General features: G+C 47.0%; 15 non-coding genes across 15 annotated transcripts; all 15 read left to right on the top strand.

Annotated features, from left to right (window-relative positions):
• Positions 1-1,025: 1,025 nt before the first annotated feature.
• TRNAV-AAC (transfer RNA valine (anticodon AAC)) lies at positions 1,026-1,098 on the top strand. Its single transcript has one exon. It is a non-coding gene; the product is annotated as a tRNA-Val (tRNA).
• Positions 1,099-2,435: 1,337 nt separating this feature from the next.
• Positions 2,436-2,507, top strand: TRNAP-CGG (transfer RNA proline (anticodon CGG)). Its single transcript has one exon. It is a non-coding gene; the product is annotated as a tRNA-Pro (tRNA).
• Positions 2,508-3,405: 898 nt separating this feature from the next.
• Positions 3,406-3,477, top strand: TRNAP-AGG (transfer RNA proline (anticodon AGG)). Its single transcript has one exon. It is a non-coding gene; the product is annotated as a tRNA-Pro (tRNA).
• A 1,796-nt stretch (positions 3,478-5,273) lies between these two features.
• TRNAP-CGG (transfer RNA proline (anticodon CGG)) lies at positions 5,274-5,345 on the top strand. The gene has a single exon. It is a non-coding gene; the product is annotated as a tRNA-Pro (tRNA).
• Positions 5,346-8,112: 2,767 nt separating this feature from the next.
• Positions 8,113-8,184, top strand: TRNAP-CGG (transfer RNA proline (anticodon CGG)). The gene has a single exon. It is a non-coding gene; the product is annotated as a tRNA-Pro (tRNA).
• A 1,357-nt stretch (positions 8,185-9,541) lies between these two features.
• TRNAV-AAC (transfer RNA valine (anticodon AAC)) lies at positions 9,542-9,614 on the top strand. The gene has a single exon. It is a non-coding gene; the product is annotated as a tRNA-Val (tRNA).
• A 2,766-nt stretch (positions 9,615-12,380) lies between these two features.
• Positions 12,381-12,453, top strand: TRNAV-AAC (transfer RNA valine (anticodon AAC)). The gene has a single exon. It is a non-coding gene; the product is annotated as a tRNA-Val (tRNA).
• A 1,337-nt stretch (positions 12,454-13,790) lies between these two features.
• TRNAP-CGG (transfer RNA proline (anticodon CGG)) lies at positions 13,791-13,862 on the top strand. Its single transcript has one exon. It is a non-coding gene; the product is annotated as a tRNA-Pro (tRNA).
• A 1,357-nt stretch (positions 13,863-15,219) lies between these two features.
• Positions 15,220-15,292, top strand: TRNAV-AAC (transfer RNA valine (anticodon AAC)). Its single transcript has one exon. It is a non-coding gene; the product is annotated as a tRNA-Val (tRNA).
• A 1,337-nt stretch (positions 15,293-16,629) lies between these two features.
• On the top strand, positions 16,630-16,701 carry TRNAP-CGG (transfer RNA proline (anticodon CGG)). The gene has a single exon. It is a non-coding gene; the product is annotated as a tRNA-Pro (tRNA).
• A 386-nt stretch (positions 16,702-17,087) lies between these two features.
• On the top strand, positions 17,088-17,160 carry TRNAV-AAC (transfer RNA valine (anticodon AAC)). Its single transcript has one exon. It is a non-coding gene; the product is annotated as a tRNA-Val (tRNA).
• A 2,766-nt stretch (positions 17,161-19,926) lies between these two features.
• On the top strand, positions 19,927-19,999 carry TRNAV-AAC (transfer RNA valine (anticodon AAC)). The gene has a single exon. It is a non-coding gene; the product is annotated as a tRNA-Val (tRNA).
• A 1,337-nt stretch (positions 20,000-21,336) lies between these two features.
• Positions 21,337-21,408, top strand: TRNAP-CGG (transfer RNA proline (anticodon CGG)). The gene has a single exon. It is a non-coding gene; the product is annotated as a tRNA-Pro (tRNA).
• Positions 21,409-21,794: 386 nt separating this feature from the next.
• Positions 21,795-21,867, top strand: TRNAV-AAC (transfer RNA valine (anticodon AAC)). Its single transcript has one exon. It is a non-coding gene; the product is annotated as a tRNA-Val (tRNA).
• A 2,766-nt stretch (positions 21,868-24,633) lies between these two features.
• On the top strand, positions 24,634-24,706 carry TRNAV-AAC (transfer RNA valine (anticodon AAC)). The gene has a single exon. It is a non-coding gene; the product is annotated as a tRNA-Val (tRNA).
• Positions 24,707-25,629: the final 923 nt, after the last annotated feature.

Raw genomic sequence — 25,629 nt, 5'->3', positions numbered from 1 at the left:
GGTCTGTGCATTCCAGCCCACTACATGTCAAGAAGATTCCTGCAAGCGTGTCTGTTTCTGTAGTGTAGTGGTTATCACGTTCGCTTTACACTCGATAGGTCCCTGGTTCGAGACCGGGCAGAAAGAGCAGCTTTCTGTTTTTCACACAGTTTGCATTTACTCTCTCAATTTATAGGAAAGCTGAGATAATGGAAGCTGTCTATCCCTCACCAGCGTGACGTACTGTGCTCCAGGGGCATCAGTGACAGCTCAAAAAGAGAAGTGACGATAGTTTGCGCTATTCGTTTGCACGTCCTTGTGTACTGAAGGTTGGGCCTACTTCATGAAAGCAAGGCATGAGAGCAGAAATGGTTTTATTGACCTCACCGAGAGCATACACCTAGAACAAACAAAATGTCTGAAGGATAGAGGCATTTTCATTTCTTGTTCGATGACGGCCATGGAAAAGACAGCAACCATATTGCAGAAGAGAGCAGCATGTGCAGTTGCTTGCTTTGGGTGAAGCATTCACTAACTCGCTGCCAATAACCCCCGGAGCCGGTGCGAAAGGTAACTCTTGTGTGCTTCGGATCGTTGGTCTAGGGGTATGATTCTCGCTTAGGGTGCGAGAGGTCCAGGGTTCAAATCCCGGACGAGCCCTTTTTCAGAGGTAAACATACGAATCCTACTCAAAACTCACAATGCCTGACTATTTCTCATTACACTCGCCGCATTGTTGCACAAAATATTTTGAACCTCATAAGAAACATGGATCACCATGCTTTTTCTGCCTTCATGCTTAGTCTGTGTGTGTCCCAGGTGATGCTTTCCCAAGCTGTACTTGCTGGCATTTAGGCATCAGATATTTGTCTGTCGATGCCTGCATAAGTCAATTTTTAATACGTCTAATTGCAAGCATGTTGGCTGATATCTCTGCAGTTTTCACACTTGCTCCTCGCTTTCTGAGTGGCTGCTGATACAGCAGAATAGAAGTAGAGAGAATCCTTGAGAGGAACCTTGCTCTAACAGTAAAAGACAGCAAGTGAGTTTCTGTAGTGTAGTGGTCATCATGTTCGCCTAACACGCGAAAGGTCCCCGGTTCGAGACCGGGCAGAAACACTGTGCATGAGCTGCTTTTATGTGCACCCTCTAAAACCTTATTATCTCAATGCAAGCTTAAGAAGAGGCGGTCCTTGAACCCAGCGAGCCGTGGGAAACTTCCTTTACTTTTGCAAGACGAAACAAAGTAATCTGCATCCATCAGTGGTCGCTCTTGTGCCTAGCTTTTTTTTTGTCATGCCATGTTGTATTGTGGGGTCTTTACACTTGTGACATTGCTGTGAACGTTGTAAGTGCAAACATTGGCAGGTGCAGTCAGAAGAGTCAGATCTGTGCACACCCAGAGCTGTCAGGATGGCCGAGTGGTCTAAGGCGCCAGACTCAAGAGAGCTTGATCTTCAGTGCAACTGAGACTTCTGGTCTCCTCATGGAGGCGTGGGTTCAAATCCCACTTCTGACAGGTTTCTTTTACACCCTTAAATCGTCCTGTTTTTTGCAGTGCATTCCCCACACACCACAATCTTTGCACGGACCTGTAACATATGACGAGAAATCCACCAACGATCAGGCTGGGCCCTCAATCACAATTCCATGTATTCCTGGAAGGGACACCTCAGGCACACCTTCCGTTAAATTTGCACTCCATCACACAAACTGCCGTGCTGGTTTCTCATTAAGCAGTTGATCCCATCTTTGTTGTGAGGCTCTCCTGCCACCTTTTGGGCGGAGAAGGCACTGTCCCTGCAACAACACAGGCAGACATGTTCAACAGGGCTTCCTGGTTATGTGGGAGGAGCAGATTGTCATCGGTCCCCCCTTGCGAATTTTAATTTACATAAGGAAAACAGAGAGGTAGCTGGGAGTAGGCAGTACACATGGACATTGAACTCTATCTTGTGATTTGCAGCCAATTCTAGATTGAGGCAGGAGGAAAGGAGGTGACTTGCCCAAAAATGGCCATACTGGGAATTCAGCCACCCTGGGGCTCCCAGGTGAGTGTTTCAGTCCTGCGAGCCACTCATATAAATCTCGCTTGATCGAGCCTGATCAAGCGCTGAGTGAGCATGTTTGAATCCAAGAATCAAATGCCTCTGTCTTAGGAGCAAGAATTGGCAGGCCCTCCCTTGCATCTGGGGTGGAAGTCTATGGGGCAAGTGTCCAGGACTTGCAGAGGAGTACAAGTGCCAGAAAGTGCCTGCAGTTCTCATCAGCGCCTTTTTTCTGCTCTCTGGCAGCTAGGATATCGACTGATCCCTTCCTTGCAAGAGTGAAAAAAACAACACCTTGAGAGAAAACATGACTTTGTGTGGTTCACATAGAGAGAGAGCAGCCAAATAGCCCTGCTTTGTTTCTGAAAGACGCATCAGAAATTGCTTAAAATGCCAACTGGGGAATCAGGCTCGTTGGTCTAGGGGTATGATTCTCGCTTCGGGTGCGAGAGGTCCCGGGTTCAAATCCCGGACGAGCCCATGCTGTGGAATTTTTTTTAGGCTGCTTATTATATAGGGCCATTTCTTCTTTTCAATGCTATAAGACGCCGTGTATGGTGAGAAAGTTCCTTTTCCTCTACGCTATTTCCCACTTTTGGCGTATAGAATTTCAGTGCCGGACTTCTTTGCAACTGCTTTTCTGGGGTGGACTATCAGTGTAGGAAAATTAAATGCAAAGTGTTTTTCTAGTGTGGTTTCAGGTATGGTTTTAAAATCGCCTTTTGGAATAAAAGTGGTCCTCGTTCCTTTCTTCCAAAGAAAGAGATCGGGTAAGGAGGGTCCAACTTTGAGCTTCATGGACATTGGCTCTTGGTCTGTGCATTCCAGCCCACTACATGTCAAGTAGATTCCTGCAAGCGTGTCTATTTCTGTAGTGTAGTGGTTATCACGTTCGCTTTACACTTGAAAGGTCTCTGGTTCGAGACCGGGCAGAAAGAGCAGCTTTCTGTTTTTCACACAGTTTGCATTTACTCTCTCAATTTATAGGAAAGCTGAGATAATGGAAGCTGTCTATCCCTCACCAGCGTGACGTACTGTGCTCCAGGGGCATCAGTGACAGCTCAAAAAGAGAAGTGACGATAGTTTGCGCTATTCGTTTGCACGTCCTTGTGTACTGAAGGTTGGGCCTACTTCATGAAAGCAAGGCATGAGAGCAGAAATGGTTTTATTGACCTCACCGAGAGCATACACCTAGAACAAACAAAATGTCTGAAGGATAGAGGCATTTTCATTTCTTGTTCGATGACGGCCATGGAAAAGACAGCAACCATATTGCAGAAGAGAGCAGCATGTGAGTTGCTTGCTTTGGGTGAAGCATTCACTAACTCGCTGCCAATAACCCCCGGAGCCGGTGCGAAAGGCAACTCTTGTGTGCCTCGGCTCGTTGGTCTAGGGGTATGATTCTCGCTTAGGGTGCGAGAGGTCCCGGGTTCAAATCCCGGACGAGCCCTTTTTCAGAGGTAAACATACGAATCCTACTCAAAACTCACAATGCCTGACTATTTCTCATCACACTCGCCGCATTGTTGCACAAAATATTTTGAACCTCATAAGAAACATGGATCACCATCCTTTTTCTGCCTTCATGCTTAGTCTGTGTGTGTCCCAGGTGATGCTTTCCCAAGCTGTACTTGCTGGCATTTAGGCATCAGATATTTGTCTGTCGATGCCTGCATAAGTCAATTTTTAATACGTCTAATTGCAAGCATGTTGGCTGATATCTCTGCAGTTTTCACACTTGCTCCTCGCTTTCTGAGTGGCTGCTGATACAGCAGAATAGAAGTAGAGAGAATCCTTGAGAGGAACCTTGCTCTAACAGTAAAGCACAGCAAGTGAGTTTCTGTAGTGTAGTGGTCATCACGTTCGCCTAACACGCGAAAGGTCCCAGGTTCGAAACTGGGCAGAAACACTGTGCATGAGCTGCTTTTATGTGCACCCTCTAAAACCTTATTATCTCAATGCAAGCTTAAGAAGAGGCGGTCCTTGAACCCAGCGAGCCATGGGAAACTTCCTTTACTTTTGCAAGACGAAACAAAGTAATCCGCATCCATCAGTGGTCGCTCTTGTGCCTAGCTTTTTTTTTGTCATGCCATGTTGTATTGTGGGGTCTTTACACTTGTGACATTGCTGTGAACCTTGTAAGTGCAAACATTGGCAGGTGCAGTCAGAAGAGTCAGATCTGTGCACACCCAGGGCTGTCAGGATGGCCGAGTGGTCTAAGGCGCCAGACTCAAGAGAGCTTGATCTTCAGTGCAACTGAGACTTCTGGTCTCCTCATGGAGGCGTGGTTTCAAATCCCACTTCTGACAGGTTTCTTTTACACCCTTAAATCGTCCTGTTTTTTGCAGTGCATTCCCCACACACCACAATCTTTGCACGGACCTGTAACATATGACGAGAAATCCACCAACGATCAGGCTGGGCCCTCAATCACAATTCCATGTATTCCTGGAAGGGACACCTCAGGCACACCTTCCGTTAAATTTGCACTCCATCACACAAACTGCCGTGCTGGTTTCTCATTAAGCAGTTGATCCCATCTTTGTTGTGAGGCTCTCCTGCCACCTTTTGGGCGGAGAAGGCACTGTCCCTGCAACAACACAGGCAGACATGTTCAACAGGGCTTCCTGGTTATGTGGGAGGAGCAGATTGTCATTGGTCCCCCTTTGCGAATTTTAATTTACATAAGGAAAATAGAGAGGTAGCTGGGAGTAGGCAGTACACACGGACATTGAACTCTATCTTGTAATTTGCAGCCAATTCTAGATTGAGGCAGGAGGAAAGGAGGTGACTTGCCCAAAAATGGCCATACTGGGAATTCAGCCACCCTGGGGCTCCCAGGTGAGTGTTTCAGTCCTGCGAGCCACTCATATAAATCTCGCTTGATCGAGCCTGATCGAGCGCTGAGTGAGCGTGTTTGAATCCAAGAATCAAATGCCTCTGTCTTAGGAGCAAGAATTGGCAGGCCCTCCCTTGCATCTGGGGTGGAAGTCTATGGGGCAAGTGTCCAGGACTTGCAGAGGAGTACAAGTGCCAGAAAGTGCCTGCAGTTCTCATCAGCGCCTTTTTTCTGCTCTCTGGCAGCTAGGATATCGACTGATCCCTTCCTTGCAAGAGTGAAAAAAACAACACCTTGAGAGAAAACATGACTTTGTGTGGTTCACATAGAGAGAGAGCAGCCAAATAGCCCTGCTTTGTTTCTGAAAGACGCATCAGAAATTGCTTAAAATGCCGACTGGGGAATCAGGCTCGTTGGTCTAGGGGTATGATTCTCGCTTCGGGTGCGAGAGGTCCCGGGTTCAAATCCCGGACGAGCCCATGCTGTGGAATTATTTTTAGGCTGCTTATTATATAGGGCCATTTCTTCTTTTCAATGCTATAAGACGCCGTGTATGGTGAGAAAGTTCCTTTCCCTCTACGCTATTTCCCACTTTTGGCGTATAGAATTTCAGTGCCGGACTTCTTTGCAACTGCTTTTCTGGGGTGGACCATCAGTGTAGGAAAATTAAATGCAAAGTGTTTTTCTAGTGTGGTTTCAGGTATGGTTTTAAAATCGCCTTTTGGAATAAAAGTGGTCCTCGTTCCTTTCTTCCAAAGAAAGAGATCGGGTAAGGAGGGTCCAACTTTGAGCTTCATGGACATTGGCTCTTGGTCTGTGCATTCCAGCCCACTACATGTCAAGAAGATTCCTGCAAGCGTGTCTGTTTCTGTAGTGTAGTGGTTATCACGTTCGCTTTACACTCGAAAGGTCCCTGGTTCGAGACCGGGCAGAAAGAGCAGCTTTCTGTTTTTCACACAGTTTGCATTTACTCTCTCAATTTATAGGAAAGCTGAGATAATGGAAGCTGTCTATCCCTCACCAGCGTGACGTACTGTGCTCCAGGGGCATCAGTGACAGCTCAAAAAGAGAAGTGACGATAGTTTGCGCTATTCGTTTGCACGTCCTTGTGTACTGAAGGTTGGGCCTACTTCATGAAAGCAAGGCATGAGAGCAGAAATGGTTTTATTGACCTCACCGAGAGCATACACCTAGAACAAACAAAATGTCTGAAGGATAGAGGCATTTTCATTTCTTGTTCGATGACGGCCATGGAAAAGACAGCAACCATATTGCAGAAGAGAGCAGCATGTGCAGTTGCTTGCTTTGGGTGAAGCATTCACTAACTCGCTGCCAATAACCCCCGGAGCCTGTGCGAAAGGTAACTCTTGTGTGCCTTGGATCGTTGGTCAAGGGGTATAATTCTCGCTTAGGGTGCGAGAGGTCCAGGGTTCAAATCCCGGACGAGCCCTTTTTCAGAGGTAAACATACGAATCCTACTCAAAACTCACAATGCCTGACTATTTCTCATCACACTCGCCGCATTGTTGCACAAAATATTTTGAACCTCATAAGAAACATGGATCACCATGCTTTTTCTGCCTTCATGCTTAGTCTGTGTGTGTCCCAGGTGATGCTTTCCCAAGCTGTACTTGCTGGCATTTAGGCATCAGATATTTGTCTGTCGATGCCTGCATAAGTCAATTTTTAATACGTCTAATTGCAAGCATGTTGGCTGATATCTCTGCAGTTTTCACACTTGCTCCTCGCTTTCTGAGTGGCTGCTGATACAGCAGAATAGAAGTAGAGAGAATCCTTGAGAGGAACCTTGCTCTAACAGTAAAAGACAGCAAGTGAGTTTCTGTAGTGTAGTGGTCATCACGTTTGCCTAACACGCGAAAGGTCCCAGGTTCGAGACCGGGCAGAAACACTGTGCATGAGCTGCTTTTATGTGCACCCTCTAAAACCTTATTATCTCAATGCAAGCTTAAGAAGAGGCGGTCCTTGAACCCAGCGAGCCGTGGGAAACTTCCTTTACTTTTGCAAGACGAAACAAAGTAATCCGCATCCATCAGTGGTCGCTCTTGTGCCTAGCTTTTTTTTTGTCATGCCATGTTGTATTGTGGGGTCTTTACACTTGTGACATTGCTGTGAACGTTGTAAGTGCAAACATTGGCAGGTGCAGTCAGAAGAGTCAGATCTGTGCACACCCAGGGCTGTCAGGATGGCCGAGTGGTCTAAGGCACCAGACTCAAGAGAGCTTGATCTTCAGTGCAACTGAGACTTCTGGTCTCCTCATGGAGGCGTGGGTTCAAATCCCACTTCTGACAGGTTTCTTGTACACCCTTAAATTGTCCTGTTTTTTGCAGTGCATTCCCCACACACCACAATCTTTGCACGGACCTGTAACATATGACGAGAAATCCACCAACGATCAGGCTGGGCCCTCAATCACAATTCCATGTATTCCTGGAAGGGACACCTCAGGCACACCTTCCGTTAAATTTGCACTCCATCACACAAACTGCCGTGCTGGTTTCTCATTAAGCAGTTGATCCCATCTTTGTTGTGAGGCTCTCCTGCCACCTTTTGGGCGGAGAAGGCACTGTCCCTGCAACAACACAGGCAGACATGTTCAACAGGGCTTCCTGGTTATGTGGGAGGAGCAGATTGTCATTGGTCCCCCTTTGCGAATTTTAATTTACATAAGGAAAACAGAGAGGTAGCTGGGAGTAGGCAGTACACACGGACATTGAACTCTATCTTGTGATTTGCAGCCAATTCTAGATTGAGGCAGGAGGAAAGGAGGTGACTTGCCCAAAAATGGCCATACTGGGAATTCAGCCACCCTGGGGCTCCCAGGTGAGTGTTTCAGTCCTGCGAGCCACTCATATAAATCTCGCTTGACCGAGCCTGATCGAGCGCTGAGTGAGCGTGTTTGAATCCAAGAATCAAATGCCTCTGTCTTAGGAGCAAGAATTGGCAGGCCCTCCCTTGCATCTGGGGTGGAAGTCTATGGGGCAAGTGTCCAGGACTTGCAGAGGAGTACAAGTGCCAGAAAGTGCCTGCAGTTCTCATCAGCGCCTTTTTTCTGCTCTCTGGCAGCTAGGATATCGACTGATCCCTTCCTTGCAAGAGTGAAAAAAACAACACCTTGAGAGAAAACATGACTTTGTGCGGTTCACATAGAGAGAGAGCAGCCAAATAGCCCTGCTTTGTTTCTGAAAGACGCATCAGAAATTGCTTAAAATGCCGACTGGGGAATCAGGCTCGTTGGTCTAGGGGTATGATTCTCGCTTCGGGTGCGAGAGGTCCCGGGTTCAAATCCCGGACGAGCCCATGCTGTGGAATTATTTTTAGGCTGCTTATTATATAGGGCCATTTCTTCTTTTCAATGCTATAAGACGCCGTGTATGGTGAGAAAGTTCCTTTCCCTCTACGCTATTTCCCACTTTTGGCGTATAGAATTTCAGTGCCGGACTTCTTTGCAACTGCTTTTCTGGGGTGGACCATCAGTGTAGGAAAATTAAATGCAAAGTGTTTTTCTAGTGTGGTTTCAGGTATGGTTTTAAAATCGCCTTTTGGAATAAAAGTGGTCCTCGTTCCTTTCTTCCAAAGAAAGAGATCGGGTAAGGAGGGTCCAACTTTGAGCTTCATGGACATTGGCTCTTGGTCTGTGCATTCCAGCCCACTACATGTCAAGAAGATTCCTGCAAGCGTGTCTGTTTCTGTAGTGTAGTGGTTATCACGTTCGCTTTACACTCGAAAGGTCCCTGGTTCGAGACCGGGCAGAAAGAGCAGCTTTCTGTTTTTCACACAGTTTGCATTTACTCTCTCAATTTATAGGAAAGCTGAGATAATGGAAGCTGTCTATCCCTCACCAGCGTGACGTACTGTGCTCCAGGGGCATCAGTGACAGCTCAAAAAGAGAAGTGACGATAGTTTGCGCTATTCGTTTGCACGTCCTTGTGTACTGAAGGTTGGGCCTACTTCATGAAAGCAAGGCATGAGAGCAGAAATGGTTTTATTGACCTCACCGAGAGCATACACCTAGAACAAACAAAATGTCTGAAGGATAGAGGCATTTTCATTTCTTGTTCGATGACGGCCATGGAAAAGACAGCAACCATATTGCAGAAGAGAGCAGCATGTGCAGTTGCTTGCTTTGGGTGAAGCATTCACTAACTCGCTGCCAATAACCCCCGGAGCCGGTGCAAAAGGTAATTCTTGTGTGCCTCGGATCGTTGGTCTAGGGGTATGATTCTCGCTTAGGGTGCGAAAGGTCCAGGGTTCAAATCCCGGACGAGCCCTTTTTCAGAGGTAAACATACGAATCCTACTCAAAACTCACAATGCCTGACTATTTCTCATTACACTCGCCGCATTGTTGCACAAAATATTTTGAACCTCATAAGAAACATGGATCACCATGCTTTTTCTGCCTTCATGCTTAGTCTGTGTGTGTCCCAGGTGATGCTTTCCCAAGCTGTACTTGCTGGCATTTAGGCATCAGATATTTGTCTGTCGATGCCTGCATAAGTCAATTTTTAATACGTCTAATTGCAAGCATGTTGGCTGATATCTCTGCAGTTTTCACACTTGCTCCTCGCTTTCTGAGTGGCTGCTGATACAGCAGAATAGAAGTAGAGAGAATCCTTGAGAGGAACCTTGCTCTAACAGTAAAAGACAGCAAGTGAGTTTCTGTAGTGTAGTGGTCATCACGTTCGCCTAACACGCGAAAGGTCCCCGGTTCGAGACCGGGCAGAAACACTGTGCATGAGCTGCTTTTATGTGCACCCTCTAAAACCTTATTATCTCAATGCAAGCTTAAGAAGAGGCGGTCCTTGAACCCAGCGAGCCGTGGGAAACTTCCTTTACTTTTGCAAGACGAAACAAAGTAATCCGCATCCATCAGTGGTCGCTCTTGTGCCTAGCTTTTTTTTTGTCATGCCATGTTGTATTGTGGGGTCTTTACACTTGTGACATTGCTGTGAACGTTGTAAGTGCAAACATTGGCAGGTGCAGTCAGAAGAGTCAGATCTGTGCACACCCAGGGCTGTCAGGATGGCCGAGTGGTCTAAGGTGCCAGACTCAAGAGAGCTTGATCTTCAGTGCAACTGAGACTTCTGGTCTCCTCATGGAGGCGTGGGTTCAAATCCCACTTCTGACAGGTTTCTTTTACACCCTTAAATCGTCCTGTTTTTTGCAGTGTATTCCCCACACACCACAATCTTTGCACGGACCTGTAACATATGACGAGAAATCCACCAACGATCAGGCTGGGCCCTCAATCACAATTCCATGTATTCCTGGAAGGGACACCTCAGGCACAGCTTCCGTTAAATTTGCACTCCATCACACAAACTGCCGTGCTGGTTTCTCATTAAGCAGTTGATCCCATCTTTGTTGTGAGGCTCTCCTGCCACCTTTTGGGCGGAGAAGGCACTGTCCCTGCAACAACACAGGCAGACATGTTCAACAGGGCTTCCTGGTTATGTGGGAGGAGCAGATTGTCATTGGTCCCCCCTTGCGAATTTTAATTTACATAAGGAAAACAGAGAGGTAGCTGGGAGTAGGCAGTACACACGGACATTGAACTCTATCTTGTGATTTGCAGCCAATTCTAGATTGAGGCAGGAGGAAAGGAGGTGACTTGCCCAAAAATGGCCATACTAGGAATTCAGCCACCCTGGGGCTCCCAGGTGAGTGTTTCAGTCCTGCGAGCCACTCATATAAATCTCGCTTGATCGAGCCTGATCGAGCGCTGAGTGAGCATGTTTGAATCCAAGAATCAAATGCCTCTGTCTTAGGAGCAAGAATTGGCAGGCCCTCCCTTGCATCTGGGGTGGAAGTCTATGGGGCAAGAGTCCAGGACTTGCAGAGGAGTACAAGTGCCAGAAAGTGCCTGCAGTTCTCATCAGCGCCTTTTTTCTGCTCTCTGGCAGCTAGGATATCGACTGATCCCTTCCTTGCAAGAGTGAAAAAAACAACACCTTGAGAGAAAACATGACTTTGTGTGGTTCACATAGAGAGAGAGCAGCCAAATAGCCCTGCTTTGTTTCTGAAAGACGCATCAGAAATTGCTTAAAATGCCGACTGGGGAATCAGGCTCGTTGGTCTAGGGGTATGATTCTCGCTTCGGGTGCGAGCGGTCCCGGGTTCAAATCCCAGACGAGCCCATGCTGTGGAATTATTTTTAGGCTGCTTATTATATAGGGCCATTTCTTCTTTTCAATGCTATAAGACGCCGTGTATGGTGAGAAAGTTCCTTTCCCTCTACGCTATTTCCCACTTTTGGCGTAGAGAATTTCAGTGCCGGACTTCTTTGCAACTGCTTTTCTGGGGTGGACCATCAGTGTAGGAAAATTAAATGCAAAGTGTTTTTCTAGTGTGGTTTCAGGTATGGTTTTAAAATCGCCTTTTGGAATAAAAGTGGTCCTTGTTCCTTTCTTCCAAAGAAAGAGACCGGGTAAGGAGGGTCCAACTTTGAGCTTCATGGACATTGGCTCTTGGTCTGTGCATTCCAGCCCACTACATGTCAAGAAGATTCCTGCAAGCGTGTCTGTTTCTGTAGTGTAGTGGTTATCACGTTCGATTTACACTCGAAAGGTCCCTGGTTCGAGACCGGGCAGAAAGAGCAGCTTTCTGTTTTTCACACAGTTTGCATTTACTCTCTCAATTTATAGGAAAGCTGAGATAATGGAAGCTGTCTATCCCTCACCAGCGTGACGTACTGTGCTCCAGGGGCATCAGTGACAGCTCAAAAAGAGAAGTGACGATAGTTTGCGCTATTCGTTTGCACGTCGTTGTGTACTGAAGGTTGGGCCTACTTCATGAAAGCAAGGCATGAGAGCAGAAATGGTTTTATTGACCTCACCGAGAGCATACACCTAGAACAAACAAAATGTCTGAAGGATAGAGGCATTTTCATTTCTTGTTCGATGACGGCCATGGAAAAGACAGCAACCATATTGCAGAAGAGAGCAGCATGTGCAGTTGCTTGCTTTGGGTGAAGCATTCACTAACTCGCTGCCAATAACCCCCGGAGCCGGTGCGAAAGGTAACTCTTGTGTGCCTCGGATCGTTGCTCTAGGGGTATGATTCTCGCTTAGGGTGCGAGAGGTCCAGGGTTCAAATCCCGGACGAGCACTTTTTCAGAGGTAAACATACGAATCCTACTCAAAACTCACAATGCCTGACTATTTCTCATTACACTCGCCGCATTGTTGCACAAAATATTTTGAACCTCATAAGAAACATGGATCACCATGCTTTTTCTGCCTTCATGCTTAGTCTGTGTGTGTCCCAGGTGATGCTTTCCCAAGCTGTAGTTGCTGGCATTTAGGCATCAGATATTTGTCTGTCGATGCCTGCATAAGTCAATTTTTAATACGTCTAATTGCAAGTATGTTGGCTGATATCTCTGCAGTTTTCACACTTGCTCCTCGCTTTCTGAGTGGCTGCTGTTACAGCAGAATAGAAGTAGAGAGAATCCTTGAGAGGAACCTTGCTCTAACAGTAAAGCACAGCAAGTGAGTTTCTGTAGTGTAGTGGTCATCATGTTCGCCTAACACGCGAAAGGTCCCCGGTTCGAAACCGGGCAGAAACACTGTGCATGAGCTGCTTTTATGTGCACCCTCTAAAACCTTATTATCTCAATGCAAGCTTAAGAAGAGGCGGTCCTTGAACCCAGCGAGCCGTGGGAAACTTCCTTTTCTTTTGCAAGACGAAACAAAGTAATCCGCATCCATCAGTGGTCGCTCTTGTGCCTAGCTTTTTTTTTGTCATGCCATGTTGTATTGTGGGGTTTTTACACTTGTGACATTGCTGTGAACGTTGTAAGTGCAAACATTGGCAGGTGCAGTCAGAAGAGTCAGATCTGTGCACACCCAGGGCTGTCAGGATGGCTGAGTGGTTTAAGGCGCCACACTCAAGAGAGCTTGATCTTCAGTGCAACTGAGACTTCTGGTCTCATCATGGAGGCGTGGGTTCAAATCCCACTTCTGACAGGTTTCTTTTACACCCTTAAATGGTCCTGTTTTTTGCAGTGCATTCCCCACACACCACAATCTTTGCACGGACCTGTAACATATGACGAGAAATCTACCAATGATCAGGCTGGGCCCTCAATCACAATTCCATGTATTCCTGGAAGGGACACCTCAGGCACACCTTCCGTTAAATTTGCACTCCATCACACAAACTGCCGTGCTGGTTTCTCATTAAGCAGTTGATCCCATCTTTGTTGTGAGGCTCTCCTGCCACCTTTTGGGCGGAGAAGGCACTGTCCCTGCAACAACACAGGCAGACATGTTCAACAGGGCTTCCTGGTTATGTCGGAGGAGCAGATTGTCATTGGTCCCCCTTTGCGAATTTTAATTTACATAAGGAAGACAGAGGGGTAGCTGGGAGTAGGCAGTACACACGGACATTGAACTCTATCTTGTGATTTGCAGCCAATTCTAGATTGAGACAGGAGGAAAGGAGGTGACTTGCCCAAAAATGGCCATACTGGGAATTCAGCCACCCTGGGGCTCCCAGGTGAGTGTTTCAGTCCTGCGAGCCACTCATATAAATCTCGCTTGATCGAGCCTGATCGAGCGCTGAGTGAGCGTGTTTGAATCCAAGAATCAAATGCCTCTGTCTTAGGAGCAAGAATTGGCAGGCCCTCCCTTGCATCTGGGGTGGAAGTCTATGGGGCAAGTGTCCAGGACTTGCAGAGGAGTACAAGTGCCAGAAAGTGCCTGCAGTTCTCATCAGCGCCTTTTTTCTGCTCTCTGGCAGCTAGGATATCGACTGATCCCTTCCTTGCAAGAGTGAAAAAAACAACACCTTGAGAGAAAACATGACTTTGTGTGGTTCACATAGAGAGAGAGCAGCCAAATAGCCCTGCTTTGTTTCTGAAAGACGCATCAGAAATTGCTTAAAATGCCGACTGGGGAATCAGGCTCGTTGGTCTAGGGGTATGATTCTCGCTTCGGGTGCGAGAGGTCCCGGGTTCAAATCCCGGACGAGCCCATGCTGTGGAATTATTTTTAGGCTGCTTATTATATAGGGCCATTTCTTCTTTTCAATGCTATAAGACGCCGTGTATGGTGAGAAAGTTCCTTTCCCTCTACGCTATTTCCCACTTTTGGCGTATAGAATTTCAGTGCCGGACTTCTTTGCAACTGCTTTTCTGGGGTGGACCATCAGTGTAGGAAAATTAAATGCAAAGTGTTTTTCTAGTGTGGTTTCAGGTATGGTTTTAAAATCGCCTTTTGGAATAAAAGTGGTCCTCGTTCCTTTCTTCCAAAGAAAGAGATCGGGTAAGGAGGGTCCAACTTTGAGCTTCATGGACATTGGCTCTTGGTCTGTGCATTCCAGCCCACTACATGTCAAGAAGATTCCTGCAAGCGTGCCTGTCTCTGTAGTGTAGTGGTTATCACGTTAGCTTTACACACGAAAGGTCCCTGGTTCGAGACCGGGCAGAAAGAGCAGCTTTCTGTTTTTCACACAGTTTGCATTTACTCTCTCAATTTATAGGAAAGCTGAGATAATGGAAGCTGTCTATCCCTCACCAGCGTGACGTACTGTGCTCCAGGGGCATCAGTGACAGCTCAAAAAGAGAAGTGACGATAGTTTGCGCTATTCGTTTGCACGTCCTTGTGTACTGAAGGTTGGGCCTACTTCATGAAAGCAAGGCATGAGAGCAGAAATGGTTTTATTGACCTCACCGAGAGCATACACCTAGAACAAACAAAATGTCTGAAGGATAGAGGCATTTTCATTTCTTGTTCGATGACGGCCATGGAAAAGACAGCAACCATATTGCAGAAGAGAGCAGCACGTGCAGTTGCTTGCTTTGGGTGAAGCATTCACTAACTCGCTGCCAATAACCCCCGGAGCCGGTGCGAAAGGCAACTCTTGTGTGCCTCCTATCGTTGGTCTAGGGGTATGATTCTCGCTTAGGGTGCGAGAGGTCCAGGGTTCAAATCCCGGACGAGCCCTTTTTCAGAGGTAAACATACGAATCCTACTCAAAACTCACAATGCCTGACTATTTCTCATTACACTCGCCGCATTGTTGCACAAAATATTTTGAACCTCATAAGAAACATGGATCACTATGCTTTTTCTGCCTTCATGCTTAGTCTGTGTGTGTCCCAGGTGATGCTTTCCCAAGCTGTACTTGCTGGCATTTAGGCATCAGATATTTGTCTGTCGATGCCTGCATAAGTCAATTTTTAATACGTCTAATTGCAAGTATGTCGGCTGATATCTCTGCAGTTTTCACACTTGCTCCTCGCTTTCTGAGTGGCTGCTGATACAGCAGAATATAAGTAGAGAGAATCCTTGAGAGGAACCTTGCTCTAACAGTAAAACACAGCAAGTGAGTTTCTGTAGTGTAGTGGTCATCACGTTTGCCTAACACGCGAAAGGTCCCCGGTTCGAGACCGGGCAGAAACACTGTGCATGAGCTGCTTTTATGTGCACCCTCTAAAACCTTATTATCTCAATGCAATCTTAAGAAGAGGCGGTCCTTGAACCCAGCGAGCCGTGGAAAACTTCCTTTACTTTTGCAAGACGAAACAAAGTAATCCGCATCCATCAGTGGTCGCTCTTGTGCCTAGCTTTTTTTTTGTCATGCCATGTTGTATTGTGGGGTCTTTACACTTGTGACATTGCTGTGAACGTTGTAAGTGCAAACATTGGCAGGTGCAGTCAGAAGAGTCAGATCTGTGCACACCCAGGGCTGTCAGGATGGCCGAGTGGTCTAAGGCGCCAGACTCAAGAGAGCTTGATCTTCAGTGCAACTGAGACTTCTGGTCTCCTCATGGAGGCATGGGTTCAAATCCCACTTCTGACAAGTTTCTTTTACACCCTTAAATCGTCCTGTTTTTTGCAGTGCATTCCCCACACACCACAATCTTTGCACGGACCTGTAACATATGACGAGAAATCCACCAACGATCAGGCTGGGCCCTCAATCCCAATTCCATGTATTCCTGGAAGGGACACCTCAGGCACACCTTCCGTTAAATTTGCACTCCATCACACAAACTGCCGTGCTGGTTTCTCATTAAGCAGTTGATCCCATCTTTGTTGTGAGGCTCTCCTGCCACCTTTTGGTCGGAGAAGGCACTGTCCCTGCAACAACACAGGCAGACATGTTCAACAGGGCTTCCTGGTTATGTGGGAGGAGCAGATTGTCATTGGTCCCCCCTTGCGAATTTTAATTTACATAAGGAAGACAGAGAGGTAGCTGGGAGTAGGCAGTACACACGGACATTGAACTCTATCTTGTGATTTGCAGCCAATTCTAGATTGAGGCAGGAGGAAAGGAGGTGACTTGCCCAAAAATGGCCATACTGGGAATTCAGCCACCCTGGGGCTCCCAGGTGAGTGTTTCAGTCCTGCGAGCCACTCATATAAATCTCACTTGATCGAGCCTGATCGAGCACTGAGTGAGCGTGTTTGAATCCAAGAATCAAATGCCTCTGTCTTAGGAGCAAGAATTGGCAGGCCCTCCCTTGCATCTGGGGTAGAAGTCTATGGGGCAAGTGTCCAGGACTTGCAGAGGAGTACAAGTGCCAGAAAGTGCCTGCAGTTCTCATCAGCGCCTTTTTTCTGCTCTCTGGCAGCTAGGATATCGACTGATCCCTTCCTTGCAAGAGTGAAAAAAACAACACCTTGAGAGAAAACATGACTTTGTGTGGTTCACATAGAGAGAGAGCAGCCAAATAGCCCTGCTTTGTTTCTGAAAGACGCATCAGAAATTGCTTAAAATGCCAACTGGGGAATCAGGCTCGTTGGTCTAGGGGTATGATTCTCGCTTCGGGTGCGAGAGGTCCCGGGTTCAAATCCCGGACGAGCCCTTTTTCAGAGGTAAACATACGAATCCTACTCAAAACTCACAATGCCTGACTATTTCTCATTACACTCGCCGCATTGTTGCACAAAATATTTTGAACCTCATAAGAAACATGGATCACCATGCTTTTTCTGCCTTCATGCTTAGTCTGTGTGTGTCCCAGGTGATGCTTTCCCAAGCTGTACTTGCTGGCATTTAGGCATCAGATATTTGTCTGTCGATGCCTGCATAAGTCAATTTTTAATACGTCTAATTGCAAGTATGTTGGCTGATATCTCTGCAGTTTTCACACTTGCTCCTCGCTTTCTGAGTGGCTGCTGATACAGCAGAATAGAAGTAGAGAGAATCCTTGAGAGGAACCTTGCTTTAACAGTAAAGCACAGCAAGTGAGTTTCTGTAGTGTAGTGGTCATCATGTTCGCCTAACACGCGAAAGGTCCCCGGTTCGAAACCGGGCAGAAACACTGTGCATGAGCTGCTTTTATGTGCACCCTCTAAAACCTTATTATCTCAATGCAAGCTTAAGAAGAGGCGGTCCTTGAACCCAGCGAGCCGTGGGAAACTTCCTTTTCTTTTGCAAGACGAAACAAAGTAATCCGCATCCATCAGTGGTCGCTCTTGTGCCTAGCTTTTTTTTTGTCATGCCATGTTGTATTGTGGGGTTTTTACACTTGTGACATTGCTGTGAACGTTGTAAGTGCAAACATTGGCAGGTGCAGTCAGAAGAGTCAGATCTGTGCACACCCAGGGCTGTCAGGATGGCTGAGTGGTTTAAGGCGCCACACTCAAGAGAGCTTGATCTTCAGTGCAACTGAGACTTCTGGTCTCCTCATGGAGGCGTGGGTTCAAATCCCACTTCTGACAGGTTTCTTTTACACCCTTAAATGGTCCTGTTTTTTGCAGTGCATTCCCCACACACCACAATCTTTGCACGGACCTGTAACATATGACGAGAAATCTACCAATGATCAGGCTGGGCCCTCAATCACAATTCCATGTATTCCTGGAAGGGACACCTCAGGCACACCTTCCGTTAAATTTGCACTCCATCACACAAACTGCCGTGCTGGTTTCTCATTAAGCAGTTGATCCCATCTTTGTTGTGAGGCTCTCCTGCCACCTTTTGGGCGGAGAAGGCACTGTCCCTGCAACAACACAGGCAGACATGTTCAACAGGGCTTCCTGGTTATGTGGGAGGAGCAGATTGTCATTGGTCCCCCTTTGCGAATTTTAATTTACATAAGGAAGACAGAGGGGTAGCTGGGAGTAGGCAGTACACACGGACATTGAACTCTATCTTGTGATTTGCAGCCAATTCTAGATTGAGACAGGAGGAAAGGAGGTGACTTGCCCAAAAATGGCCATACTGGGAATTCAGCCACCCTGGGGCTCCCAGGTGAGTGTTTCAGTCCTGCGAGCCACTCATATAAATCTCGCTTGATCGAGCCTGATCGAGCGCTGAGTGAGCGTGTTTGAATCCAAGAATCAAATGCCTCTGTCTTAGGAGCAAGAATTGGCAGGCCCTCCCTTGCATCTGGGGTGGAAGTCTATGGGGCAAGTGTCCAGGACTTGCAGAGGAGTACAAGTGCCAGAAAGTGCCTGCAGTTCTCATCAGCGCCTTTTTTCTGCTCTCTGGCAGCTAGGATATCGACTGATCCCTTCCTTGCAAGAGTGAAAAAAACAACACCTTGAGAGAAAACATGACTTTGTGTGGTTCACATAGAGAGAGAGCAGCCAAATAGCCCTGCTTTGTTTCTGAAAGACGCATCAGAAATTGCTTAAAATGCCGACTGGGGAATCAGGCTCGTTGGTCTAGGGGTATGATTCTCGCTTTGGGTGCGAGAGGTCCCGGGTTCAAATCCCGGACGAGCCCATGCTGTGGAATTATTTTTAGGCTGCTTATTATATAGGGCCATTTCTTCTTTTCAATGCTATAAGACGCCGTGTATGGTGAGAAAGTTCCTTTCCCTCTACGCTATTTCCCACTTTTGGCGTATAGAATTTCAGTGCCGGACTTCTTTGCAACTGCTTTTCTGGGGTGGACCATCAGTGTAGGAAAATTAAATGCAAAGTGTTTTTCTAGTGTGGTTTCAGGTATGGTTTTAAAATCGCCTTTTGGAATAAAAGTGGTCCTCGTTCCTTTCTTCCAAAGAAAGAGATCGGGTAAGGAGGGTCCAACTTTGAGCTTCATGGACATTGGCTCTTGGTCTGTGCATTCCAGCCCACTACATGTCAAGAAGATTCCTGTAAGCGTGTCTGTTTCTGTAGTGTAGTGGTTATCACGTTAGCTTTACACACGAAAGGTCCCTGGTTCGAGACCGGGCAGAAAGAGCAGCTTTCTGTTTTTCACACAGTTTGCATTTACTCTCTCAATTTATAGGAAAGCTGAGATAATGGAAGCTGTCTATCCCTCACCAGCGTGACGTACTGTGCTCCAGGGGCATCAGTGACAGCTCAAAAAGAGAAGTGACGATAGTTTGCGCTATTCGTTTGCACGTCCTTGTGTACTGAAGGTTGGGCCTACTTCATGAAAGCAAGGCATGAGAGCAGAAATGGTGTTATTGACCTCACCGAGAGCATACACCTAGAACAAACAAAATGTCTGAAGGATAGAGGCATTTTCATTTCTTGTTCGATGACGGCCATGGAAAAGACAGCAACCATATTGCAGAAGAGAGCAGCACGTGCAGTTGCTTGCTTTGGGTGAAGCATTCACTAACTCGCTGCCAATAACCCCCGGAGCCGGTGCGAAAGGCAACTCTTGTGTGCCTCCTATCGTTGGTCTAGGGGTATGATTCTCGCTTAGGGTGCGAGAGGTCCAGGGTTCAAATCCCGGACGAGCCCTTTTTCAGAGGTAAACATACGAATCCTACTCAAAACTCACAATGCCTGACTATTTCTCATTACACTCGCCGCATTGTTGCACAAAATATTTTGAACCTCATAAGAAACATGGATCACTATGCTTTTTCTGCCTTCATGCTTAGTCTGTGTGTGTCCCAGGTGATGCTTTCCCAAGCTGTACTTGCTGGCATTTAGGCATCAGATATTTGTCTGTCGATGCCTGCATAAGTCAATTTTTAATACGTCTAATTGCAAGTATGTCGGCTGATATCTCTGCAGTTTTCACACTTGCTCCTCGCTTTCTGAGTGGCTGCTGATACAGCAGAATATAAGTAGAGAGAATCCTTGAGAGGAACTTTGCTCTAACAGTAAAACACAGCAAGTGAGTTTCTGTAGTGTAGTGGTCATCACGTTTGCCTAACACGCGAAAGGTCCCCGGTTCGAGACCGGGCAGAAACACTGTGCATGAGCTGCTTTTATGTGCACCCTCTAAAACCTTATTATCTCAATGCAATCTTAAGAAGAGGCGGTCCTTGAACCCAGCGAGCCGTGGAAAACTTCCTTTACTTTTGCAAGACGAAACAAAGTAATCCGCATCCATCAGTGGTCGCTCTTGTGCCTAGCTTTTTTTTTGTCATGCCATGTTGTATTGTGGGGTCTTTACACTTGTGACATTGCTGTGAACGTTGTAAGTGCAAACATTGGCAGGTGCAGTCAGAAGAGTCAGATCTGTGCACACCCAGGGCTGTCAGGATGGCCGAGTGCTCTAAGGCGCCAGACTCAAGAGAGCTTGATCTTCAGTGCAACTGAGACTTCTGGTCTCCTCATGGAGGCATGGGTTCAAATCCCACTTCTGACAAGTTTCTTTTACACCCTTAAATCGTCCTGTTTTTTGCAGTGCATTCCCCACACACCACAATCTTTGCACGGACCTGTAACATATGACGAGAAATCCACCAACGATCAGGCTGGGCCCTCAATCCCAATTCCATGTATTCCTGGAAGGGACACCTCAGGCACACCTTCCGTTAAATTTGCACTCCATCACACAAACTGCCGTGCTGGTTTCTCATTAAGCAGTTGATCCCATCTTTGTTGTGAGGCTCTCCTGCCACCTTTTGGTCGGAGAAGGCACTGTCCCTGCAACAACACAGGCAGACATGTTCAACAGGGCTTCCTGGTTATGTGGGAGGAGCAGATTGTCATTGGTCCCCCCTTGCGAATTTTAATTTACATAAGGAAGACAGAGAGGTAGCTGGGAGTAGGCAGTACACACGGACATTGAACTCTATCTTGTGATTTGCAGCCAATTCTAGATTGAGGCAGGAGGAAAGGAGGTGACTTGCCCAAAAATGGCCATACTGGGAATTCAGCCACCCTGGGGCTCCCAGGTGAGTGTTTCAGTCCTGCGAGCCACTCATATAAATCTCACTTGATCGAGCCTGATCGAGCGCTGAGTGAGCGTGTTTGAATCCAAGAATCAAATGCCTCTGTCTTAGGAGCAAGAATTGGCAGGCCCTCCCTTGCATCTGGGGTAGAAGTCTATGGGGCAAGTGTCCAGGACTTGCAGAGGAGTACAAGTGCCAGAAAGTGCCTGCAGTTCTCATCAGCGCCTTTTTTCTGCTCTCTGGCAGCTAGGATATCGACTGATCCCTTCCTTGCAAGAGTGAAAAAAACAACACCTTGAGAGAAAACATGACTTTGTGTGGTTCACATAGAGAGAGAGCAGCCAAATAGCCCTGCTTTGTTTCTGAAAGACGCATCAGAAATTGCTTAAAATGCCAACTGGGGAATCAGGCTCGTTGGTCTAGGGGTATGATTCTCGCTTCGGGTGCGAGAGGTCCCGGGTTCAAATCCCGGACGAGCCCTTTTTCAGAGGTAAACATACGAATCCTACTCAAAACTCACAATGCCTGACTATTTCTCATTACACTCGCCGCATTGTTGCACAAAATATTTTGAACCTCATAAGAAACATGGATCACCATGCTTTTTCTGCCTTCATGCTTAGTCTGTGTGTGTCCCAGGTGATGCTTTCCCAAGCTGTACTTGCTGGCATTTAGGCATCAGATATTTGTCTGTCGATGCCTGCATAAGTCAATTTTTAATACGTCTAATTGCAAGCATGTTGGCTGATATCTCTGCAGTTTTCACACTTGCTCCTCGCTTTCTGAGTGGCTGCTGATACAGCAGAATAGAAGTAGAGAGAATCCTTGAGAGGAACCTTGCTCTAACAGTAAAAGACGACAAGTGAGTTTCTGTAGTGTAGTGGTCATCACGTTCGCCTAACACGCGAAAGGTCCCCGGTTCGAGACCGGGCAGAAACACTGTGCATGAGCTGCTTTTATGTGCACCCTCTAAAACCTTAATATCTCAATGCAAGCTTAAGAAGAGGCGGTCCTTGAACCCAGCGAGCCGTGGGAAACTTCCTTTACTTTTGCAAGACGAAACAAAGTAATCCGCATCCATCAGTGGTCGCTCTTGTGCCTAGCTTTTTTTTTGTCATGCCATGTTGTATTGTGGGGTCTTTACACTTGTGACATTGCTGTGAACGTTGTAAGTGCAAACATTGGCAGGTGCAGTCAGAAGAGTCAGATCTGTGCACACCCAGGGCTGTCAGGATGGCCGAGTGGTCTAAGGCGCCAGACTCAAGAGAGCTTGATCTTCAGTGCAACTGAGACTTCTGGTCTCCTCATGGAGGCGTGGGTTCAAATCCCACTTCTGACAGGTTTCTTTTACACCCTTAAATCGTCCTGTTTTTTGCAGTGCATTCCCCACACACCACAATCTTTGCACGGACCTGTAACATATGATGAGAAATCCACCAACGATCAGGCTGGGCCCTCAATCACAATTCCATGTATTCCTGGAAGGGACACCTCAGGCACACCTTCCGTTAAATTTGCACTCCATCACACAAACTGCCGTGCTGGTTTCTCACTAAGCAGTTGATCCCATCTTTGTTGTGAGGCTCTCCTGCCACCTTTTGGGCGGAGAAGGCACTGTCCCTGCAACAACACAGGCAGACATGTTCAACAGGGCTTCCTGGTTATGTGGGAGGAGCAGATTGTCATTGGTCCCCCCTTGCGAATTTTAATTTACATAAGGAAAACAGAGAGGTAGCTGGGAGTAGGCAGTACACACGGACATTGAACTCTATCTTGTGATTTGCAGCCAATTCTAGATTGAGGCAGGAGGAAAGGAGGTGACTTGCCCAAAAATGGCCATACTGGGAATTCAGCCACCCTGGGGCTCCCAGGTGAGTGTTTCAGTCCTGCGAGCCACTCATATAAATCTCGCTTGATCGAGCCTGATCGAGCGCTGAGTGAGCGTGTTTGAATCCAAGAATCAAATGCCTCTGTCTTAGGAGCAAGAATTGGCAGGCCCTCCCTTGCATCTGGGGTGGAAGTCTATGGGGCAAGTGTCCAGGACTTGCAGAGGAGTACAAGTGCCAGAAAGTGCCTGCAGTTCTCATCAGCGCCTTTTTTCTGCTCTCTGGCAGCTAGGATATCGACTGATCCCTTCCTTGCAAGAGTGAAAAAAACAACACCTTGAGAGAAAACATGACTTTGTGTGGTTCACATAGAGAGAGAGCAGCCAAATAGCCCTGCTTTGTTTCTGAAAGACGCATCAGAAATTGCTTAAAATGCCGACTGGGGAATCAGGCTCGTTGGTCTAGGGGTATGATTCTCGCTTTGGGTGTGAGAGGTCCCGGGTTCAAATCCCGGACGAGCCCATGCTGTGGAATTATTTTTAGGCTGCTTATTATATAGGGCCATTTCTTCTTTTCAATGCTATAAGACGCCGTGTATGGTGAGAAAGTTCCTTTCCCTCTACGCTATTTCCCACTTTTGGCGTATAGAATTTCAGTGGCGGACTTCTTTGCAACTGCTTTTCTGGGGTGGACCATCAGTGTAGGAAAATTAAATGCAAAGTGTTTTTCTAGTGTGGTTTCAGGTATGGTTTTAAAATCGCCTTTTGGAATAAAAGTGGTCCTCGTTCCTTTCTTCCAAAGAAAGAGATCGGGTAAGGAGGGTCCAACTTTGAGCTTCATGGACATTGGCTCTTGGTCTGTGCATTCCAGCCCACTACATGTCAAGAAGATTCCTGCAAGCGTGTCTGTTTCTGTAGTGAAGTGGTTATCACGTTCGCTTTACACTCGAAAGGTCCCTGGTTCGAGACCGGGCAGAAAGAGCAGCTTTCTGTTTTTCACACAGTTTGCATTTACTCTCTCAATTTATAGGAAAGCTGAGATAATGGAAGCTGTCTATCCCTCACCAGCGTGACGTACTGTGCTCCAGGGGCATCAGTGACAGCTCAAAAAGAGAAGTGACGATAGTTTGCGCTATTCGTTTGCACGTCCTTGTGTACTGAAGGTTGGGCCTACTTCATGAAAGCAAGGCATGAGAGCAGAAATGGTTTTATTGACCTCACCGAGAGCATACACCTAGAACAAACAAAATGTCTGAAGGATAGAGGCATTTTCATTTCTTGTTCGATGACGGCCATGGAAAAGACAGCAACCATATTGCAGAAGAGAGCAGCATGTGCAGTTGCTTGCTTTGGGTGAAGCATTCACTAACTCGCTGCCAATAACCCCCGGAGCCGGTGCGAAAGGTAACTCTTGTGTGCCTCGGATCGTTGGTCTAGGGGTATGATTCTCGCTTAGGGTGCGAGAGGTCCAGGGTTCAAATCCCGGAGGAGCCCTTTTTCAGAGGTAAACATACGAATCCTACTCAAAACTCACAATGCCTGACTATTTCTCATTACACTCGCCGCATTGTTGCACAAAATATTTTGAACCTCATAAGAAACATGGATCACCATGCTTTTTCTGCCTTCATGCTTAGTCTGTGTGTGTCCCAGGTGATGCTTTCCCAAGCTGTACTTGCTGGCATTTAGGCATCAGATATTTGTCTGTCGATGCCTGCATAAGTCAATTTTCAATACGTCTAATTGCAAGCATGTTGGCTGATATCTCTGCAGTTTTCACACTTGCTCCTCGCTTTCTGAGTGGCTGCTGATACAGCAGAATAGAAGTAGAGAGAATCCTTGAGAGGAACCTTGCTCTAACAGTAAAAGACCGCAAGTGAGTTTCTGTAGTGTAGTGGTCATCACGTTTGCCTAACACGCGAAAGGTCCCCGGTTCGAGACCGGGCAGAAACACTGTGCATGAGCTGCTTTTATGTGCACCCTCTAAAACCTTATTATCTCAATGCAAGCTTAAGAAGAGGCGGTCCTTGAACACAGCGAGCCGTGGGAAACTTCCTTTACTTTTGCAAGACGAAACAAAGTAATCCGCATCCATCAGTGGTCGCTCTTGTGCCTAGCTTTTTTTTTGTCATGCCATGTTGTATTGTGGGGTCTTTACACTTGTGACATTGCTGTGAACGTTGTAAGTGCACACATTGGCAGGTGCAGTCAGAAGAGTCAGATCTGTGCACACCCAGGGCTGTCAGGATGGCCGAGTGGTCTAAGGCGCCAGACTCAAGAGAGCTTGATCTTCAGTGCAACTGAGACTTCTGGTCTCCTCATGGAGGCGTGGGTTCAAATCCCACTTCTGACAGGTTTCTTTTACACCCTTAAATCGTCCTGTTTTTTGCAGTGCATTCCCCACACACCACAATCTTTGCACGGACCTGTAACATATGACGAGAAATCCACCAACGATCAGGCTGGGCCCTCAATCACAATTCCATGTATTCCTGGAAGGGACACCTCAGGCACACCTTCCGTTAAATTTGCACTCCATCACACAAACTGCCGTGCTGGTTTCTCATTAAGCAGTTGATCCCATCTTTGTTGTGAGGCTCTCCTGCCACCTTTTGGGCGGAGAAGGCACTGTCCCTGCAACAACACAGGCAGACATGTTCAACAGGGCTTCCTGGTTATGTGGGAGGAGCAGATTGTCATTGGTCCCCCCTTGCGAATTTTAATTTACATAAGGAAAACAGAGAGGTAGCTGGGAGTAGGCAGTACACACGGACATTGAACTCTATCTTGTGATTTGCAGCCAATTCTAGATTGAGGCAGGAGGAAAGGAGGTGACTTGCCCAAAAATGGCCATACTGGGAATTCAGCCACCCTGG

The sequence above is a fragment of the Triturus cristatus genome, chromosome 10 (genome assembly GCF_964204655.1).
Source record: "Triturus cristatus chromosome 10, aTriCri1.1, whole genome shotgun sequence".
NCBI lineage: Eukaryota > Metazoa > Chordata > Amphibia > Caudata > Salamandridae > Triturus > Triturus cristatus.
The sequence above is the reverse complement of the archived record's forward strand: the minus strand, read 5'-3'. Positions and strand labels throughout refer to the sequence as shown.